General features: G+C 38.7%; 1 protein-coding gene across 1 annotated transcript in view; it reads left to right on the top strand.

Moving 5' to 3' along the window:
• The window catches only part of gpc5b (glypican 5b), an 84,983-nt gene that overhangs the window by 19,110 nt on the left and 45,392 nt on the right, over positions 1-20,481 (top strand). The window lies entirely within an intron of this gene.

Genomic DNA, 20,481 nt, shown 5'->3' with positions numbered 1-20,481 from the left:
GGTGATGAAGACAGCACTGACACTGACATCCTGCACAGCGGTACTCTCCAACATGCCTCTTGTTTTAGTAAGTAAAAGGGTGAAAAGACCCAGCTTGGCATGTCTGGCTTCTAGTTTTGGCATTCATGGGTTCAGACCCCTCACTCGTGCCCCTGCTGAAATCCCACTATTGTACCCATGCTGGCTGTATAAGCGGTCTGACGCTGTTCATGGCAGTGCCCCACAGGTGGCAAGAGTACATTGTACTCCAGAAAACATCAGATTTATTTGGCATATTTAGGGATTCACGCACCTAGTGCAGAAACCCTATTGTAATTGTTGGGATTATTATTATTATAACACCTTAAAACTGATTATGCAAATCAAACCGTAAGGCCTAGAAACTTATCCAGATGGTAGAACTCTATTTAAGGAGATGGAAATATAAATTGGCCAAAAGGAGGCGCCACAGTCTAAAAAAACCCTAATTTCTTACATTTGTAGCCATACTTTGTACACCGTTTGTCCTAGACTCAAAGTTTTATATCATTGCAATCCTTGGGTCAAAACCAAGAAAATGCCTGCAAAATTAAGTTATTTCCAAAACATACTTTTGTTAACCAGTCCTAGGTTTTTTTAAAACAAACCAGTGCAGATATTTTCACTGGGCAATGACTATCAATAATTATATAAAAAAAGTGTTTAACTTTTGAATCATCATTGCAAAGTGTTGCCAAAACATTCAAAATAAGTGGGGACACTTTTACTCAAATGGCTCTAACTCATACATGGAATGAGCTATCTTTACCAAACTTGGCACACATTTGTATGAGTTCAATCTTTTTATAATATCAAATTTATAAAATTGTGTTGCTTGACTATTGGTGACATTATAAAAGGGGAAAAAAACCAAATAAAAATTTCAGATTTAGCTTTTCATGGATGTTATAACTAATATTATTTGTAATATGTTTTAGTTAACATTTTTTGACCCCTATCAATTTATTTCATTATTGTCCTTCCAAAGCCGTATATGTCAGATGGTCAAGTTTCAAACTTTGGCATAAAAATGTTTTAGGAGCTCCCACCTGTAATTGTGACCGAATGGGATATTCATAGGAAACATTTAGGTCACATTTATTGTAATATTTAACCTCACAATTTGCTTTACATCTGTGCACACACACACACACACACACACACACACACACACACACACACACACACACACACACACACACACACACACACACACCGAGTTACTGATTTATTAGGAACCCTTTCGGTTGCAGCTGAAATAAAGAAATTAAAGGCTGAGACGCAATAAAAAGCGTACTACAATACAAAAGCACCCCCTTCTGGTTACATTGCACACTACAGGCGAACTCCTATGTTCTAAAATGTAAAATAAATAAAAGATGTAGTAATTAGGGGTCGATACTGCAAAATTTGGTATCAGTCCGATACTAAGTAAATGCAGGGCCAGTATCGCCAATATTGATACCGATACTTTTAAAACCTTGCCCCTGAAGCAACATGTTGCTGTACTTTTCTGTTGAGAAGAGCAATGTCATGATTTATGAGGTGAATGCCTCATCAATATGCTAAATCAGAACACATTTTCATGAACACAAAAATAATTTTGTGATTTGTGAGGGAGGTGAGAGAGATGGTTTGGACATGGGCAGAGGAGGGACATGGGGTATATCGGTAGGAGAATGCTGAGATCGGGGCCAGGAAGGAGGAAAAGAGGAAGACCGAGGAGAAAGTTTATGAATGTGGTGAGGGAAGACATTCAGGTATTTGGTTTAAAAAAGGCAGATGTAAAGGACTGAGTAGTATGAGACGGATGATCCGCTGTGGCGATCCCTAATGGGAGCAGCCGAAAGAAGATAATAAATTAGCAAATGCTGAAGTTCTGATATGACTAAAATATCATATTTCACCGCGGTAGCTAGGTGGATATTAATTTTCCCACAGAAAGAACTCTTATTACATATTAGGCTAGTGTCTTATTACTGGGAATTGTGAGAGATTATCCTCCTCCCTTTAATGTTTTTTTTAGCAGTTCTCTTTTTAATGTGTTTGTATAAGTTGGTGGTGTTGCCACAGTAGCGAATGGCCTTCCAACACACACTGCCGTTTTCAACGTTTTTATTTATAGCTGTAAAATAACTCCACACGATGCTCGTCTTTCTTTCTGTCATCTCTCAGTCATAGTGCTGGTCTTGCAGCATAAAAAAGTGCCTGCTTGCACTCGTACTGATGCACGTCACTTGATGGCAAGAGAAATAAACAGCAGCAGAACAGAGCAGAAGAGGAGCAACGTGTGCGTTCAAGACGTCTGCTCTTCGATGATACAGGAGCAACACTTTACCGTAGATTAGAGAACTTTAAACTAAAATATCCATTTCATCAGGCTAGTCTTGATCTGATACTAATACCAATGATGGTATCGATTCTATTGAAATTAGGATCGATCTGTCTGATTTATGACACATTTTTTTGTATTTAGAACATTGTATGCAATATTATAACACACGATAATGATAATAATATTATTAAAAAGAAATCAAAGAGGAAGAAATAGAAAAGTGAAACATAGAAAAAGAAAGAAAGAAAGAAAGAAAGAAAGAAAGAAAGAAAGAAAGAAAGAAAGAAAGAAAGAAAGAAAGAAAGAAAGAAAGAAAGAAAGAAAGAAAGAAAGAAAGAAAGAAAGAAAGAAGACAGCAACAGTATACATTTTACTTGTCATGTTATTTGGCGGCAGCAGCAGCCCAGAAGTGAAATGTGCAAACAGGGTAATTGCAGTTAGTCAGAAATGCACATGTATTTGTAGTGCATTAAAGTCATGCTTCATTTACATAACTATAGAGTATTGCACCTCATGAAACACATCATAGATACAAATGGATCAGGGTCGTTTCTTTTTTACACAAAAATATTTAGCCGAAGCAGTTCTCATCTTGACTTAATGTGTATGTGGTATGTTTTGTGGGCTGTTACAGTAAGCAAAGGAAATGTCGGCAGAACTTTTTAACCGCGTCTTATCTGGAGCTTTGTGGTTGCTCCGGAGGCGGCTGGACGGGCATGGTTGCCATGGAGATATTGTTTTTTGTTTTCATGTTTGTGGTCAGTCTGGTTATTCTACGTTTGGCTGCTTTTGGTGAAACAGTTTGACTTTTTCTGTGTCGTTCTTGCATTTGACCAGCCCTCATGACTGTTGACTCACCCTCAACCATCGTATAATAACAATGTTATAATCTCCTCCCCTCTGTAGCCAAAATGACTAACACTTTCCACTTCCCTCCCTCCTGAAAAATCTTCTTTTCTCATCTCCCATGCTTTTATAATTTTTGAGTTCATGTGTTTCTTCTTTGTTGCTCTTTATTGCACGACTTCACGTCTCTTGTAGATCACTCATTACTCGAAAGACATTTCTCACTCTCAGAACAATTACCTTTGCTCTTAGTTTTACTTATAAGTGAATAACTCCTATTATTCTGATTTGTCTGTAGAATATACAATAGTATAACAGTACTGTGAGCATCAAGAGCTTTCACATGTATGGAATGAGTCTACATTATAAAGACTTTGTAACAGTCATAGATAAAGCTTTAACTACATTTTCTGACTAATGAGAGCCTTTAGGACAGAGAACTTTGCAGTTTGATGCATTTTCCATCTTTTCCTGGGAATAATGAGGGAAAGACTGGATGTATTGTGACACCTGAATTTTCCAGACATATGTGGTTCTTCCCTCAAATTCTTACCACAGATTTGGAGGCACACAATTGTCTATGATATCTTTGGATGCAGAAGCACTACATTTTTGCTTCTGTTGAACAAGGAGACCCTAACCAGTTCCAGGATGACAATGCACCTGTGCACAAAGCTCAATCTCAAGAAAGATAAGGCTTACATGGGTTATGGTGGAAGATCTTTAGTGTCCTGCAATAGAGCTCTGACCTCAAACCTCATTTACAAGAGCACCCGACTTTACTAACACCCTTTATTTGAATGAGTATAAATCTCCATAACCACTCTTCGAAGACTAGTGAAGCACCTTCCCAAAAGTTTGAAGGTTACTATAACATCAAATGGGGATTAAATAGGATGTTTAAAAAAGTACATACAAATGTAACAGTCTGGTGTCAACAAACCTTTGTGATAACTCACACACAAGTTAAAATTTCACCAATTTTGTATTTATTTTGTTGTAGACTTTATTTGTGACATATACATTAAAGCACATTGAAATTCTTTCTTCGCAAAGCCCAGCTTGTTCGGAAGCTGGGATCAGAGTGGAGGGTCAGCCATGATACGGCACCCCTTGAGCACAGAGGGTTAAGGGCCTTGCTCAAGGACCCAAGAGTGGCAGCTTGGCGATACCGGGTCTTGAATCCCTGACCTTCCAATCAATAGCCGAGCACCTTAACCATTGAGCTACCACTCCATGATTGGCTTAGATCTGTGTATGTGGTTTTCCATTTGTGAATTACTGCATCTGCTTTATAAAGATGTTCAGTATGCTAAGCTTCACAGCATTCGAAAAAATACTTATAGATACTAGAATTATCTTAAAAATCAGCTTACTTTTCTGTACCTGGTTTTACTAACACCCTTGTGGCTGAATGAGCACAAATTTCCCCAAAAACACTCTAAAATGTAGTGGAACATCTTCTCAAAATAGTGGAGGTTATATAACAGGAAATGGGAACTAAATGTGAAATGGGATGTTTAAAAACCACATAAGAAACTTACAGTCAGGTTTCCACAAACTTTTGTCCATATAGTGTAGCTTTTATATGGACAAAGCACCTAATTATCTGACTTGGAATTCCTAATTGGAGGTTGATATCAATGTTCTTTTAAGGGTGAGAATAAATCATATTGCAAGGAAAGAATACTTATACAATATTGCCACCCTATGACATTTAAGTGTTCATAGACATGATCAAGTTTTGTTCATGTTTATAGAGGACATAAAGTCATACTGTGCCATAAAGCAAATCAGGAAGTCTATGTGACATCAGTAAATATCAGGATATGGAGGATGGTAGGATGTTTTAAGGGAAAAAATGTGAGGCTCTACTGAATCTCTTTTGCCATCTCAGCGTGAAAAAAGCCTGGAAAAAGTTAAGATGGACGAATAGCTGCATTCGCATGTAATTGTGCCTTGAAACGAAAATGTCTGGGGCACTGTCAGACCTATGGAACATCAGAAAGATCAAAAAACAGAATTCACTGACTCATTAAGTAGCTTTGCTCTATAACCTTCTAAACAAATAAATGAGCTAATCTAATTGAGCAGATGAATCTAATTGTAGCCATGCTGCTCCTAAATATTGTGTGTGCTTGTGTGTGTACAGGTCTGTGTTTTTTCCATGGGGGAAAAAAAAAATCACCATTAGCTAAAGGAATGGTTCAGTTTCTTTGGTCTCTAGCTGAATAAATATTTGTCTGGGCATTTTTTTCATGCTAAGTTTAATTTTAGTCATTTTCCTTGACTTTGAGATCAGCGCTGGGGCTGCAAGAAATGTCTGACTGCAGCAGCAAAGCTCATCACATTCCAACTCTTCTCTGCAGCTTTAGTATGACTTTTAACTCTTTTGGAGCACAATGAACTCGCTGACCCATTGTCACGGACAGACCAAGCGTCAGAAACCGGGAGTAATACAGAATGTCTTTATTTGTCTTTAACATACAAACATGATGATGCCTAAGAAGAGACTGTAGCAAATAGGCACACTTAACGGAATGCTTCCTTAGAAGCGTAGCCAGAAGCATAAAAGCATGGAAGCACAAGGAGCATGGAAGCATGGAAGCCTGGACGCATGGGGAATCAGAGCGGTAGGAAATCCAGGTAATCTATGGTTGTAACTGGTAGACAGTAAGTGAAGGGGAATAGGGACCTTATAATGGGTACAGGTAAATGGGGAACAGTTGTAGGTGATTAGTAGGTGGAGGACAGGTGTAGGTGATTAGTAGCAGGGAGAGGCTGAGTGAGAGTGTGAGCCTTGGAGGGAGGCGTGGCTGGTGGTTTTCTGACACCCATGTTGTGTTTTAAGATATGAATATGTGGAGGTAAGAAAATGGATCAACAGGATGGGGTGATGCAGCTACTGTTACTTCCTGTAGTGTATAATATTAATAAAATTATATCTTATATCTTATACCTTATATTCCTCATGTATTACAACAGATTGGCAATGCTAACATTTTCTAATTTATTACAGTGGCATTTCATACAAAAAAGATTTTTAATAATTTGAACAAGAAACTTCTGATCATAAAATCTCTCATTTCAGATTGCCTTGACCTTGGGGGGGGGGGGGGATCTGAAGCTTTATGTCAATCCACTGACCCTTCTGTGATTATTGTTTGCGCTAATATTAACTTGGTATTTTAATTAAAACATTCTTCTTTCCAAGGACATTTTTCAGGCTTCAGACATAAGAGTTCAGAGGAAGAGACAAAGCACTCCAGTCCTTCATGGCATGCCCACCTGTGTCGTTACCAAAAAATGTATGAAGTGCTTCATAGCTCCAGAGATCACATAGCATAATAGACAAAAAAAAGGTATTTTAGTAGATTTCTATGACACCTGCTCTTCATAGCTGTGATCCAATTCCCTCACACTCGCCATATGCTAGCTACCATTTTGATATGCTGCACTTGCTACATAACATGCTATGTATTCAGCTACGTATGTATCTAAACACTCAGAGCTAATAACTGCCTTCTTTTTAATACATGAGCTCACAGATACCTTGACTGGATAGTGATTTACACAGATGATAAAAATGTGCCCCCTCCCATCCAGAGAGCACATGTGCTTGAATAATTCCCACCAATTTATCCCCATGCAATTCCTGTCCACAAGATAGTTCTCCCCATGGTGGGTAAAGACCATCTTGGGTTTCCACTAATTCATTAAAAGGGCATCCTAGGGCAGATAAATGCACTTGCAGAAATTTGCTTCCCCTTTTCCGTCTACATGAGCTTAGAAATGCACTGATTAAATGGAAAGGCTGTTCTTTACCTCCAAAGATCAAGACCGATTACACTGTCAGACTCTAAATACAGACAGCCATGGCCTCATCAGTATCTGGATTTGTGGATTTCTCTATAATTAAACTCAGCATCCCCCTTTTTATGCATTTTAGAGACCAATGTTGTAATAATTATTATAAAAGCTTACCAACTGTTTTGAACTATTTTGGCCGACATTTTCTCACGATGTCCATCTCATGTTAAAAAGTTTGTCTTGAAAATGGCCTTCTAAGTATATCTACAACCAAATCAATTTCTTCTCCTCTGTCAGCCATTGTGGGGAAAAAAAACAAAACAGCTATAAAGTCAACACAAATATATTTGAGTTTGTGCAATTTGCTACAGATGTGGTGTGTGAGCTCTGACTAGTGCCCTCTCTGACCACCCAATCAAAGGATGTAAAAATGCTGCTGTTATTGTAGGTCTGTTTGATTGCCCTGGTGTTGACAACTGATTGGTAAAAGCAGCAGTTTCATTCTCATGTATTTTAAGCTACATGCATCCGCACTGTTGAAATCTGCTCAAGGCAGATTTATTTGACCCTAGCAGCAAATAATGGCTAAAATCCGATTGAATAGAAACTAACATACACCTACACTATTGGGGACAGTGCAACTGAAAGAAAAGCTATGCAATTAAGTGACTAGACTACTGGGAAAAATGTTATACATATACATTTTTAATATGTATACTGTATATAAGTCAGTAATTCTGATCCTGATTACAATATTTATGCCAAATCGGAAATAAATATTGTCCCAAATAAAAAGATCATAAACATTATGAGACATTTAAAGACTAGACAAATAGATTGTAGAAACTTTACAGGACCTAACTTTCGTGGATTTCCACATTTATTGAAAAATACATATTGCAGAGACTTTATAGAATGATATCCATACCATATATTGTGCATTTGTGTATTAACTGTATTTTTATAGCTAGAATTACAATCTTATAATTACAGATTAATTAATTACACTATAAAAAAGGTTACAGCAAAAATTTCAATGAACTACAGTGGAGAGTTAAAAAAAATCAGTAATGTTAAAGAAAGAAAAAAAAATATAAGTCTTGCCTTTCCTAGCTGGTAAAGGAGAAATCCCAGTTTTTTCCCTTTGGAATCTGATGTTAAATGATGGATCGAGAATTGAGAGCTGTTTTATTAGGTCATAAATCATTTGGGACTCATTACATGAGTAACATCAAATATCATTTTTCAGCAATTTATTTTATTCATCGAAGCAACATAATTAGAATAAATGAAAAGCTGTTGGGTGATACTTTGGGAACCCTGTCCTACCTGATACGTCTTCAAACCCATTCTTAGGCTATTCTAATGATTAATTGCAAATGCTTTAGGATACATGACTAAGTGGGTATAATCTGTTCCCTAAAAACAGTGTGCGAAATAGAGACACCATAATGGCACATAGTGATATAGTATTGTTCATTCAGACTAGCAGTGAATGTGTTGATTATTGTCTTCATTGATTTTAGTCTACTGTGTGCTGCCTCCATGATATATCTATACATTTTCCCTAACTTAATCTAGAAACAAATTAGTGAGATCCTTCGTTAACTATTTGAAATAAACAGCACACGGCACACAAATATCAAATATTTTTCCTTGTTGTACAGAATGTGGACTCGCAGTATCTCCGAAGGATTAAAATAATCCGACTGCAAACAGAGCTGACAATTAAATCCATCCTTGACCTTTGTTTATTATTCACCAACAGAAGTATTTAACATCCACTCTGCATACTTAATGAAACCCTTAACCTGTCTGACCTTTTCACAATGCCCTGTGGATGACAGACCCTGCTGTGCACGGCTCTCTGCACAGCAACAAAACAAACACCTCACCAAAACAAAGCAAAAAAAACCTACGAAAAAACAGAGATATGAACAAGCATATATCATATGTACACTGGATACTTACTTATTTGTAATGAAAGGTATGCTTATTTACCTGTGTATATATATTGTATGTGGGCTTGAGAAGGTGATAATGAAAAAAAGCATGAAAATGCTTGTGAAGAGGTTGCGTTGACCAAAGAGAAGTTATTTTACATATATAACTTTTTCCTATAGCTAGATGTTACTATATTTGTACTTGAGGGATTCCGACCCAACTCAATTCATTGAAACTGTTTAAAAGAAACAATTGATTGAAATTTTGAAACGAGTCATTTATTTAAAAATGTCACTAATTTTCATGTTGGTATCCTGACAATAATTTTTTTTTAGTAACTCTCTGTCTGTCACCAGTGGGTCCCCAAAAATTATATATACACTTATCGGGCATAACAATATGACATAACATTATGAGCGGTGTATATTAAATAGCAAGTGAACATTTTGTCCTCAAAGTTGATGTGTTTGAAGCAGGAAAAATGGGCGAGCATAAGGAATTGAGAAAGTTTGACAAGGGCCAATTTGTGATGGCTAGACGACAGGGTCAGAGCATCTCCAAAACTGCAACTCTTGTGGGGTGTTCCCGGTCTGCAGTGGTCAGTATCTATCAAAAGTGTTCTAAGTAAGTGGGACAGTGTCATGGGTGGACAAGACTCATTGATGCATGTGGGGGAGTGAAGGCTGGCCCATGTGGTGAATGATAAAAAAATATTTTTGGTGTATTTTTTAAATATATATCTGAGTAAAAAAAGCCATTGTGAATAAATGTGTGTTGGGTTAAAGATTTAAATTTCACATCTTATTTGTTTATTTACTTATTTATATTTTTCAAAAAAATGGTCAAACAGAAAAGTGCGGCATTAATCGTGTGTTAATAAAATTGATGCCGTTAAAATGAATTTGCGTTCATTTCCACGTAATTTTTGACAACCCTAATATATGTATATTGTCCATGGTATTGTTGAAATGCAAAACAGTACACAAATAAAGACACTGAGATAATCATCAATTGGTCACATAATCTACAAAAAGAATAACAATATTTCATTTTTTGTATAATAACATTATGTGCTAATATCTAACATCTAATATAAATATATGCTAGCAAAAGCATGGTCTCATCAAATGTAGTCACTCTATGTAATGCCTTACTGAGGAGGTTCTTTGTAGAAGCTCAGATAGAGGAGAACCAAAAGATACCCTTGAAGCACAGTTTAAGGAGTATAATTTAGTTTGACGGTAATAACACTGCACATTTTGGTGGTTCTTTCTTCTGCTTTACAATACAGTTCACTGCAGATTGTCGAATAAGACACTGGAACAATAGTGCTGAGAAAAAGAACACTCAGGTAACATCCTAAACACTCACCAGGGTGTGAGGCAGGAGGTTCCCGAGAGCTATAAGTGATAAGAACAAACATGGTTTTAGTATGCAAGAATGGCGTGTGTTATTTATGCTTAGCTTTCCATGGGATAATTAATTGGAAACAGGTGTTGGTGCATGTGTAATGAAGGGAGAGGGTGTTGGTGCATTCCTAATGAGCCAAACATGGAGAAGGAGGCTGGCGGAAGCTGTGGCTGAAGTCAATCACTTGTCATTCAGTTTACTTGAAACATCTGTATTATTTGTATAATTTTAAATTAATTGAAGGAACCGCCGGGTTTGCTCTTTATTGTTATCTGGCTGTGTAAATGTGTGTCTATGGAACCAATTTTAGCCTGCTTCTTTCCTTCTTCACCTAACATCACTTTTTGTCAGGTCTCTGCATGAGAGAGGAGTAATTATTTTGTGTAAAACTCTTGACTGTGGCCTACCCGCTTGTGAACGTGGATCTCTTCATACATTGTGCAGCCCAGTTCCATATTATGCCTCCCAGTAGTCCAATTAACTAAGGAAAGAAGTGGCAGCTAATGTAATCTAACTACATTGTATGACAAGCTAATTATGTGCCTCAGTACAGACAATGGAAAATATGTGAGGACCCTTGGGAGGAGTGACTTTGTCTGAACTGTAGTCTTTATTCTCTCTTGATAATGTCTCGAGGTTTTGGCCCAAAGAAAAAGGCGTTTGATGTTTGGGCTATGAGCTGACACTTTCTCTCCTTATATGTAAGATTGTTAAGCCATTTTTATAGCTCTATGAGAAGCATAATTTTAACAAGACCGTCCATTTGCTAGCATATAGTTAGAATTAGATGTTAGATACTAGCGCATGTTATTATACAGAAAGTGAAATATTGTTATTCCTTCTGTACATGTGGCCAATTGGTGATTATCTCACTTTCTTTCTTTGTAGACTGGTTTGCATTGCAACAATAACATGTGCTCATGTTTATCTTGGTTTGTGTTCCAATCCTTTTTTCCCATCTCTGTAATGTCAATTCTTTGCTGTCAGACTGTGTTCATCATTTCTTTGTTTAGTCTTGATTTTGTCATTGTCATCATCTTAGCCTAAATTTGTTAATACATTAAAGCCAAGTTTTTGTTTGTCTGAAGATAAAAAAAATTACATTGGAAAAAGATGGCTTTACTAAAACAATGAGTTGGGGATTACGGCAAGCTTTGACCTTTCAACGAGCCTGATATGATAAACAGTCATCTAAAAAGGCCCCAGAGAGCCTTATGCAACGGAAGAAGTCATTCCATTAGCAGGGTAAAAAGACTGCTTGCTTGGCACATTCATGTTTTAAAGACTTAAAGGGCAATTAGCAAATCGTGTCTCCATCTGGAGTCATATCTTTAGATCCAAAGCAAATTAATGAGACTTTAATGAGACGTTTATGAAAGACTTTTCATTATTTTAATTCATTCTCTGATGAAAATATTGAGTTTCATATTTCACATGGGCTTTTAAAAGAAAGAAGACCTTGAATGACCCTTGTGGGTGTACCGAAACAGACTCTAGTTCATGTTTTTCCATGCATGATTTGTTAGTCATCCTCTACCCCATCATCAGTTGTAAGTTTTTGACCACAGAGCTGCTGTGGGCTGCATATTTCTGTTTGGTTTCTTAGCACAGCAGAGGTGTTTAAAAACACAGAACTGATGTGCTGAGAAAGGTCCATCACATAATATCCAGTCAGCATGATATCCCGTAAACAGTGGTCCTATAATAGTCAGTACACTCAGGCATTATACTCCTACACAGTGGCGTATATTGTAAAAGTGCTTGTTGGAATGGCAATCGGCATAATTTTTTAGTAGTTGGGTAGCATATTCATATAAAATGAGAACACTATTTTTGGTTACTTATGAAAGAATTTACATATTTAAATAACACATCATTGGGGAAAATTGCATATGCCTTAATACATAATTAAATTAAAGTTTAACAATATGATTAATGCAGCTGCTTTTCTAGAAGATATTTGCAATGCATGTGAATGTAAATTGCAAATGGCCAGTATTTTCCAATGTAGATAGAGAATGAATAAGAGCAACTTTAACTCTGAACACAGAATCAATTAATACCAGTCCAGTTTAGCTGGAGAGGAAGTGCAGGAGACAAGTGTGAAGAAAACATAGAAAGCATCTAGGCAGTTTCATCAAACCTGCCATATACTGCAACTTTAGTTTTCCTAGCACCCTTTTGAACTTCTATTTTCTTACTGCCCATGCAAAATGTCTGTATTTAAGATGCTTAAGAAAAGATGCTGTAGAGAAATTATGATTCAACACAGTGATGGTCTGGTCTCTCTCCAAGCTCGTAAAAGATAAAATGCATCAGTTCATGTTTGCACCATTTTACAAAATGCTGTAAAAATGCGATATCTGTGACTTTAACCATAGCACGGCTGTTGGGACCAGATGGGCTGCTTTGAGTTTTTTATTTTTTAACTGCTAATCTCCTGGGAATTTCACACAGAATGGTGCAATAAATAAAAAAAAACATCTTGTGTGTCCTAAGAGGGTCTACAGGCAGTAACACCTTGTTGATGAAAGATCATAGGAGAATGTCCAGACTGGTTTGAGCTGGCAGGAAGTCTATAGATACACAAAAAAAGCACTTCCACCTTTTTCTGTTAAAATAATAAGACACCTTGCCATGTGATTGAGATGAAATATATTTCTCTTTCTTAAAGGTGTCAAATTTGTTACCTGATTTCGAATAACGCATTTTTTTTGTTCAACAGTGACATCTGATGGGTTTCTCCCATCATGTACTTGTGCCATATTAAATACTAATACTGCCTAATAAGAACAATAAGAAAAGATATGATATACCAGAATCCTGGTTTATTGTAACACACTGTTATAGTAACAAAACTATAACTATAACTTTTGCCTTCAATAATTATCTAAGTTAAAATCTGAGAGTGGATTTTTATTGGGACCTGACTTTTGTAGCCATATGTCTTTGTTCTCCAAACTGTTACTTCAAAGTTGAAGGCACCCCATTGTATAGGATTTCCTTTGGATACGGTATCATTGAATTTCGCCTATACTTGATCTAGGACACCCAAATCTGTTCCAGCATCACTTTTGGAGTGAAAAATCTCATGTAGAACATGGTAACTGCACCCCAGTCCTCCTCACCTCACCAACATCAGTACCTGACTTTACTCTTTACTCTTGTGGCTGAATAAGCACAAATCTCCACAAGCACACTCAAAAATCTAGTGGAACATTTATTCAGAAGAGTGGAGGTTAATACATGTTATTGGCTACAGTGAAAGCTATGCTTGATTCATGTTTACAGCCATTTTATTCTGATTTAATTTGCTATAGCATTTTCTGAGTGCTCAGTTTTTATCCTCTGCATGCTACATCTGGACCATCATAACTCTAGTGATCTTTGAATATGGAATGCAATACATTTAAGATGTAAGTATATACAAGTAAAAAAAATAATTTGTTTGGGAAATAGAATTTGTTTGGGCAAAAGAAAATGGTTTAACGGCACTCTACTGTTTTGAGCTTTAACTTTAAACAGGTTGTATCTCAGACCTCTGCATTACCACTGAACCTAAATTAGTGAAGATTCTTGTAGTGTCATTCCATTTACACCTCTTTAAATCAACAATGACCTTATTTGTTTCGCCAGCATTCGGCAGTGCGCTGGCCTGGTTCCCATCTGAGAGCAGTTGCATCATTGTTTTTGACGAGCTCATTCCGCCATGATTTCACTGTGCTATTACGTTGCCTCGGCACAGCTAATGGGAGTTATGAGAAGGTGACCGTGAATCTCAACCGAATCCTGTCTAGGGAAGTTATCAAGAGTAATGAGAGAAGTATTTGGTACTCTGGAGTTGTGTCTACATGCCAATCTCCTCCCTTAATTCACAGGCCTTAGTAAATTCGGTGTGGTCATTAGAGAGCGATGCCGCCAGGCCTTGCCTAATGAGTAGCTGCTCTTCCCTTTTCACATTACTGAGTAACGATTTAGTTCACCAGCTCATATGAGTCTTATTACCCGTGTCAAACATATCCAACTTGCCTTCCCTCACTCGATCTCCGAGAACAGGCCACAAGGTCAATAGTTAGATTTGCAGCTCTGTTGTGCTTTCAGGCGTCATGGTGAGCGAGCCATTAATGTCATCATTAATCATTGATGTCACTAAAATAGCAGACTGAACTGCATCGATTTCTGCCCAATACGGACTGGATTTTAAACCGCTAGTGTGTTTACTGTGATAGGACAAAATTAAGAGGATATCACATCACACCCAATTGGCTTTTGTTGTCATATTCTCTACTTCTTTGGTGGTTGTTATTGTCCACGGTCCTCATTGTCTTGCTAAGTTTAGGGTTTTCTTGTTACTTTCTTCATGCTTTATATCAGGGGTCTTCAACTGAAATTGCTTGAGGCCCAGAAAATGAACCCTCCTCGACAGCAGAGGTCCAAACAATTATCTAAATAAAAACATGAATTGATGCTTTTTGCCAGACTAAAGAAATGAGTATAGACTTTTATTGGACACATATTATAAATGAATAAATAGAAGGAAAAAGAAAAGATAAAGAAAAGAAAAGGCTAAAGTTCTTTTGTTTTTGCTGAACTGATATTACAGATCATAGGTAATGAATGCATACCTACTGGTTAAAAACAAAACAAATGGAAATCTTGTCACATTTTAACTTAACACATATTGTCTCTAACTAACTAAATGTATCTAATGTTTAACATTGCTCTCTTCTATGCTTCAAGTTGCATGGGTAAAATATCATCAGCAATTCATTCAGAAACAGAAACAGCCAAAAATAAAGTGTTAGTGTTGGAAAAATTAAAGGTGCAAGAATCCCTGTATCTGTTCATTTGTACAGTTCTAAAAAATGTAAATAACCTCAAATAAAAATGTCATAAATCGTCAGTTAGGCTGAACTGAGTTGAACTGAGATGAAAGCATCATGTAAAACTCTGTTTTCAGCATCAACTTTCCTTATTTCTGAGAATGCCATTGTTTTTCACTCACTGAAAGTTTTATCTGTTTGCGCATAGCTCTCTGCTGTCTTCACTGCACGTCTGATCGCAGCAACAGTAAAGTTTCTTTTCGGCTTCTCCCGTTAGGGGTCGCCACAGCGGATCCTCCGCACGTTTGATTTGGCACATGTTTTACGCTGGATGCCCTTCCTAACGCAACCCTCCCCAATTTATCCGGGCTTGGGACCGGCACTAAGAGTGGCTGGGGATGGTTCCCTGACCGGGAATCGAACCCGGGTCGCAGCGGTGGGAGCGCTGCATCTTAACCACTAGACCACCAGGGGACCTTGATCGCAGCAACAGTAAACATAGTAAATGTAGTAGTGACCTGTGGTGCCGTAGGACCCAAATGGCTCTACTGAGCTGACTTTGATGTGCCTTATATACATTTATTTTATTTGAAAATAGCGTTTGCCATATATTTATTTCATTATGTAAAAAGGTTTCGGAGTCCGCCAGTTGGCGACCCCTGCTTTATTTATTAGCACCTTATTGCACTTTTCTGCATCTGCTTTCCTTCATATTTAATGACAACAGGTAGGATAATTTTGTCCTTTATGTTTCTTTTGTTAATTCATGCAAGTGAAAAAACATTAGACTGGTGAAGGAATGACGATTTACATTTATGCTTACAATTATCTCATTGATACAATTGTTGAGCAGTTGAGATTTAAGGGCCTAGTAGTAGCAGCTTTGTGGTGAGAGGATTTGAACTCACGACCTTCTGATCAGAAGTCCAACATCCTAACAGGTACCACTTTAGCTAGATAAATAGCTCTTGAAATAGCTAGCTGTTAGGATGTTGGACTTGTTAGGATGTTGGACTAGCTAGATAGCTATATAGATAGATAGAACACATTTTGTCATTGCATTGCACAAGTACACAGCAACAAAATGCATTTTTAGGATCTACCAGAAGTGCAAATGTAAACTGACAAGTGCAGATGAATATGCAAATATATGTAAATACAGTCAAACCCACTTATCTCGACCTCGGTTAACTCGCCAACCCTATTAAGTCGACGTTTTTGAAGTGGAACCGCCAAATTCTCGCTTTGTCTTGGCATTTTTTAATCGGTTATCCCCCTGCCACGCCCCCTTCGGTGGCGGCATTCCCTGAAGCACCCTGCTTCTTCTCTGAGCACTGAGCTCGTCGCAGTCATGCTGATCACACACACCTGACTCTCATTCACTCACTCATCCCATCTCCTATTTAAGCCCCTCACCTCCACACATTCGCGGTCCGTTATTGTTTGTGCATGATCGTATGTGTTGGTTCATGGCGGTCTGTGTAATCACGTATACGTATCCCGCTACGTACCCTTCTTCTCGGACTCCACATTCTCTCAACGACCCCCCGGATTACCCCGATCCTGTGTAACCCCTCTTGGTTCTCATGTCAGATTCGCCTGAAAAAAGACCACCTTCACACCATTTTAGAGTTCATCCATGCATTGTGTTTTACTGAGGGTAAAATAAAAAGACACGCAGGTTGCATAGTTACACAGCTCATCCGGTCACAAAACTGTTAAATAATACAATTAAGGGAAACAAAATAAGGACACAAAAATAAAAGGGATAACACAAATTACACACTCGTATAGCGCGCCCGCACACATGTGGAACACGTGTGAAACACCTGCTACTTAATTATAAAATAAAAAAATCTCAACTACTCCAAGTTGTCAAAAAACACTTTAGTGAAATCATATCATAAAATATATATACTGTATAATGAACTATTTTACAGTAAAAAAAGTATTTTGGCACCATTCAAAATAAATCCATTTTCTTTGTTACATTCACCCCCACTAAATGTGCCAAAATATAACAAACACGAAATCAACAAAGAAACAAAACTCCCACAGATACAAAATCCCAGAATTGCCATTCTTAGCACAATGCTGTTGATCAGAAAAAAACTGTTCATCTAAAGAACTGATAAGAAAAAAAGTGCTGCGCATATCACTTCTTCTTAATCAAGACCCAAATAAAGTGCCTTCTACACTTCATCCCGGCAACTCATACCTATATGCACTCCAAAATTGACAAAAACACCCTAAACTGTGTACTCTAATGTTTCAAACCAAGAACAGAAAAATACCATTTGCCATGGTTCTGTTGTCCAGTGTTGAGCAGGGTCTGCCGGTTCATAGAACTAATAAGGCGATTCACCGGTTTCAAGAATCTGCCAAACCTTGATCTACGACCCGACAACTCAGCACCATCCACCGTTCCACTAACAGCACAATTAGGATCGCAGACATTGACCTGACCAGTACATGGTCCTGATGAACTGAATGGTCCGAAAGAGTATTTCCAGAAATCACACTAAGTGGCGGCACATTTGCAAAAACAGAGAAATCATGAGAATCACATGACTTATCTACATGGGGGCCACTAGCATCCACAGACCCAGAAACTTCAGGGCTTCCACTCATAGCCACCGAATTGTCAAAAGCCAACAAGCCGTCATCGGAAACATCATCGCCCACAGAAAACACGCTCTCATCATCAGTAGCTCCTACAACATTACATAAAGGGAGAAAATTCACACAAAGAAGTAGATTTCTGTGTACTACCTTAAGCTGACCCGATACAGGGTGTTTTATCTTGTCCTGGAGTCCTGGGATCACGGTCGACCACAGTATATACCACACCCTCCCACTTATCTGAACGTTTGCGTTTGCCACGCTTACTCATACTGGCTAACAGAACCCTGTCACTGACTTCCATGTTCACGCCCTTATGTCTTCGGTTGTACATCCTGGCCTGGTGAGACTGTTCTCTGCAAGTATTAACCTCAGCAACAGCAAGAGCCTCCTTCAAATCTCTGTCCAAAAATACTACATACTTGGAAAGAGAGTCACTCGAATCGTCCCTCAATACACTCTTGAAAATCACATTAACTGGCAGTCTCGGCGTACGACCATACATTAAATAAAATGGAGGAAACCCTGTCGTCTCATGTGCAGTACAATTGTACAGAAAGGTCAGTGTGTGAAGCATCTGGGGCCAATCATGCTTTGGTCTTGGCTCTAGAGCCCTGATCATATAACCCAGTGTCCGGTTAAACCTTTCAACAGCGCCATTGCCCATTGGGTGGTATGGGGTCGTCTGTGACTTTTATCCCACAAAAGTCAAACAAGTGTCTGATGAGTTCGCTAAAAAAATTTGCACCCTGGTCAGAGTGGATGCGTTCTGGGAAGCCATAATAACAGAAATAGTTATCCCAAAGCTTCTTAGCCACCGATTTAGCAGATTGATCCAAACAACGAAAAGCGTGTGCTAGCTTCGTAAAATGGTCAGTAACCACCAAAACGTCAACAGACCTATTCTGAGAGTCTTCGGCTGACCAAAAATCAATACAAACTAACTCAAGCGGAGCAGAAGTCTTAATACTCTCCAGTAAAGCCCGACCTTCTGGTACTGGTGCCTTTGCAAGCACGCAACGACCACAAACTTTCACATAGTCACGGACATCTCGCTCGATCCCAATCCAGTAAAAACGCTGATGAGACAGGTGAAGGGTGCGATACTGACCTTGGTGTCCAGCCTCATCATGACAACCCCTCAAAACTTCGGTTCTGAGAGAAAAAGGTACCACATATTGGAATCTTTTGTGACGTGTTAAAGGGTCTTTTGAAACACGATACAAGACACCATTGGTCAAAGACAGCCTATCCCACTGCTTTAGGAGTTTTAATGCAGCACTGGGTTCACTGCACGCTCACGTCTCGAGGGCCTACGTTTAAGGTCAACATAGTGTATCACCCTCTTTAAATGCTCATCTTCAAGCTGTCTGTCTCTCAGTTCTTGGTGAGAGTATGAAGGAAGAGAATCAAACCCAACGTCAGTGATCTGTTGGACGAATCCAGACAGGGGAGTAGCCCACTTTCGCTCCCTCATCCCAGTGAAGATGGTTAGAAAAGACAGCAGCCACTTCTGCACTTGACAAACTACCACACACATCCACACCCAAATCCTTTCCGATCACAGGCACCTGCCGAAACCTCAGCACTATCAGCCACTCGCTGACTGGCATTTGACAACCGGGAAAGCATCCTGCACAGCAGCACAAGTATGGTTCTCCGAGTCCACTACTAGCTCGACATAGGGTTCCCTAGCTATGCGGTAGCTAACACGACCATCTACAAAAGGTTGCCTACTCAAAGTGTCCGCTATTGTGTTCTTTGGCCCAGGAACATATTTGATGTCGAATTCAAAGGCGGCTAGTTTAGCCACCCACCTTTGTTCATAGGCGTCAAGCCTCGGTTTGGTCAAGATGTGCGTCAAGGGATTATTATCCGTCCAAGCTGTGAACCGGTGCCCTTTAAGCCAATGGCTAAACTTATCACATACAGCCCACTTAAGAGCAAGGAACTCAAGGTGATGTGCTGGATATCTGGCTTGCGCTCTGGTAAGTGATTTACTCACAAACGCAATGGGTCGAGCTTCGCGTTCTCCTGGACGTAGTTGCGAAAGTACAGCACCCAACCCTTCCGATGAAGCATCAGTAGCTAGAATAAAGGGCCTGGAAAAGTCAGGGTGTGCGAGGACTACATTAGAAAGCAGAGCTGTCTTCAAAGCGGGCAAAGCCGCCTCACAGGCTGGGGTCCAATCATCAGGAGTAAGTTTCCTGAATGATGTAACACCTTTGCGACCCCTACCTCTACCTTTCTTCACACCACTAGTTAAAGCGTAGAGTGGGTGTGCAAGGGATAAACAATTCTCAATGAAACGTTGGTACCACACGACAAGACCGAGAAAAGACTGAATTTTCTTAACTGATGGGGTAACACCATCAGGGCACATCAAATCTGCAGAAGTAATCTTAGCAATCGCTTCGACCTTCCTAGGATCGGTGGCGACACCATCCTCCGAAATCAAAAGAAACTTCACAGAGCGCCTAAAGAAATGACATTTCTTTGGTGACAACTTTAAATTGTGTTTTTTCAACATTCCAAAAACCATTTCAAGCCTTTGCAATGCAATGTTTTTGTCAGGTGCAAAGACCATGTCATCCAGGTAGCACAACAATGACAAGAAATTCTGGTCACCAAATATTCTAGTCATCATTCGCATGAAACTAGCAGGCGAGTTAC

The sequence above is a fragment of the Silurus aristotelis genome (assembly GCF_946808225.1).
Source record: "Silurus aristotelis genome assembly, chromosome: 13".
Classification (NCBI taxonomy): domain Eukaryota; kingdom Metazoa; phylum Chordata; class Actinopteri; order Siluriformes; family Siluridae; genus Silurus; species Silurus aristotelis.
This window is presented reverse-complemented; position numbering and strand designations above follow the sequence as displayed.